This window comes from Cicer arietinum, chromosome 8 (genome assembly GCF_000331145.2).
Source record: "Cicer arietinum cultivar CDC Frontier isolate Library 1 chromosome 8, Cicar.CDCFrontier_v2.0, whole genome shotgun sequence".
In the NCBI taxonomy this organism is placed as follows: domain Eukaryota; kingdom Viridiplantae; phylum Streptophyta; class Magnoliopsida; order Fabales; family Fabaceae; genus Cicer; species Cicer arietinum.
The window spans coordinates 18,517,149-18,520,011 of record NC_021167.2 but is presented as its reverse complement, the minus strand read 5'-3'; the positions used below and the strand labels follow the sequence as shown (position 1 = coordinate 18,520,011).

General features: G+C 34.2%; 1 non-coding gene across 1 annotated transcript; it reads right to left on the bottom strand.

Moving 5' to 3' along the window:
• Nucleotides 1-2,115: 2,115 nt before the first annotated feature.
• On the bottom strand, nucleotides 2,116-2,271 carry LOC113784138 (5.8S ribosomal RNA). The gene has a single exon (XR_012161721.1). It is a non-coding gene; the product is annotated as a 5.8S ribosomal RNA (ribosomal RNA).
• Between the last annotated feature and the right edge of the window lie 592 nt (nucleotides 2,272-2,863).

The window sequence follows — 2,863 nt, the reverse complement described above, 5'->3', positions numbered from 1 at the left end:
TTATTATTATTATTATTATTATTATTATTATTATTATTATTATTATTATTATTATTATTTATTCCTAATTTAGGATTTAGTCTATGTTAGCATTAAACTATTATCAATAATATTCAAACCCTTATTATTTTCTCTTCTCTTTTTTTTTCTTCTAAAATCCGACAACTTCAACATGTAATTTAAGTGTGGGGGTATTATTTAGGATTTTATTATTTAAGATTTTATTTGTTTTAGGATTTTATTTGTTATATTTCAATATATATATATATATATAATAAATGTCGAGAGTTTGTTTGGATTGGCATGATTGATTAGTATCTTTGCATTCTTGGTAAAATAATCTTTCTGAGATTTTTTAGCCGTATTATGAATGGAATACATTTTTCCATCTTTTCTTTCTTGTGTCTTATCTCACTCATGATAGCTAGTTACGCCAGAACTTGACTTGACTCTTGTCTGCATGCATATATTGAAATGATCTAGGCATTTGTTTCTTGATTAAGCTACTATTCAAATAAGCATACCTACAGTTATTCATTTGTTTAAGCCCCTTTGAGCCTAATTATCTCATTCTTTGTTATATAGCTCATTACAAGCCTAAAAGTGAAAAACAATTAATTGACCCAATCTTGGGGGATAAAGGAGTCTTTCCTTAAATAAATGTAGGGGTGCTCAACTTGTTTGTTTAAATTTGTGGGTTACGAAAAAAAAGAAAAAAAAATATATGAGGAAAAATGGTTGTGTTGTGAGCAAAGAGAATGTGAAAATAAAAGTCAATGATGTTTTATTGAGTTATTTCTTAATGCTGTTTTTCTCTTTTAATCATTACTCTTTTATCCTCTTTGATTTTCAGCCCTAGTCTCCTTAGGATTATCTCACCCTTATCTTGGCCACGTTACAACCTGAATAAAGACCTTTTGATCATTATGTGCATGAGTTTCAAATATATACTAAAGAGGCTTGTCAAGCCTATGGTAGTGCTAGCTTACACGACGTGCTTTGAGTGTAAACTGTAGCCCAAACACTTTGAGAGATTTTTATATCCTGGGTAGACTCTATCACTTATGATGCATTCTTTAGTTAATTTGTCCTCTTATTTGCCTTGGTTGTGATAACAAAACTATTCATGATTGTCTTAACCTGTAAATATTTTTTTTTCTCTCACCACTTTGCATTCATAAGAATATTTGGAATTGCATGCATTGTTTTGCTCGGAGTGCAAAAGTTTAAGTGTGCGAGAATTTGATCATATAATTTAGACACATGTTTCTAGCTTTTTAGTTTGGTATTTTATAAGTTCTTTATAGCTTAGAATAATTTTTTAGCTTGTTTCTAAACTTTGGGTCGAAATTTTATTATTTGCATTTTGACCCTTTCTCGCTCTGTAGGCCATACCTTAAGCTATGCATATTGGATAGGCGCATACGAGTTGGCGCTGAAAAAGCTAAAAATCATATCTACAACTTTTGTGTAGGAAGAAAAGACAATTCCGAACTTTACTGCACCTAAATTGCAGATTTCGTAATTTGGACTTTTGTAATAATTTTAAATAGTGTGTCACTATTTTTTAAACCCTAAAGCCCAATATCGAGTACTATATATTGGCAGTTTTGTTTCTTTTCATGGAGGAAATATTAGGATTCAGATTGCTACAAGAAATAAACATTTTTTATTTTAACTTCGTGCATTTCAACAACCTAGGCTTGGGCCACAATCACAATCCGCGTTTGTCGATGTCCCGAGTCGATTGGCGGACTGGCACAAATCGTTCCTCATCCGACCGAGACACATCGCCAGCCCCCATCCGCTTCCCTCTCGACAATTTCAAGCACTCTTTGACTCTCTTTTAGAAGTCCTTTTCATCATTCCATCATGGTACTTGTTCGCTATCGACCTCTCGCCAATATTTAGCCTTGGATGGAATTTACCGTCCGATTAGGGATGCATTCCCAAACAACCCGACTCGTCGACAGCGCATCATGGCACCATCTATCATGACACACCTTACCATGGTCTCAATTTTCAATCAACCATGAGACAAATAAGCTCACGAGAAGTCACAATTTACCCAGCACAACACCTACGAGTAGGAAATCGGTAATAGGCTTCGATATAAGACAACCAGGCAGACGTGCCCTTAACCTAATTGCATCGGTTGTAACTTGCGTTCAAAGACTCTATGGTTCACGGGATTCTGCAATTCACACCCAGTATCGTATTTCGCTACGTTCTTCATCGTTGCAGAAGCCTATATATCTGTTGTCGAGAGTCATTCTATATTTCATGTTTCAAAACACAACCCGCACGAAAACCGTCTCCGGTTCCATGCAAGTGTGCACATAACAAAGTTTTTATTCCTTGACGCATTTAGCGTCAGAGTTTGAGTTTTGGCACAAAGGAGAATGTTGAGACAAAATCTCTCTCAAATGACTTTAATGATAACAAAATTACTTTAAGGATTATGATTATGGTTACTGATTAATATGTGTTTCTGAGTGAATTCATATAACAAAACCAGTTATTAATCATAAAGACAAAGAGGAGAAAAATGTGATTCAAATTTAGGGGATTGAAATTCAAGAGGATGACCTCGTAAGAGGATGAAGCTTCAAATATGCAAAATACTCATCCTCACCAAAACAAATGTTGTTATTCACTAAAGAAAGGCAAAACAATATTAAAGAATGAATAAATAAAGCATTTGAAATAAAGAAGTCAGAAGGAAAAAGAATAGGTACGACGATGGCCAGTACAATGTAAGAGGATGGCAGTACTAGGTTGGAGGACGGTTCTATAAAGTCCACATCATTCCCAAATGTTGAAAGCAACCCATCCTATCAAGTGCAAAGGCTAAAAGCATACC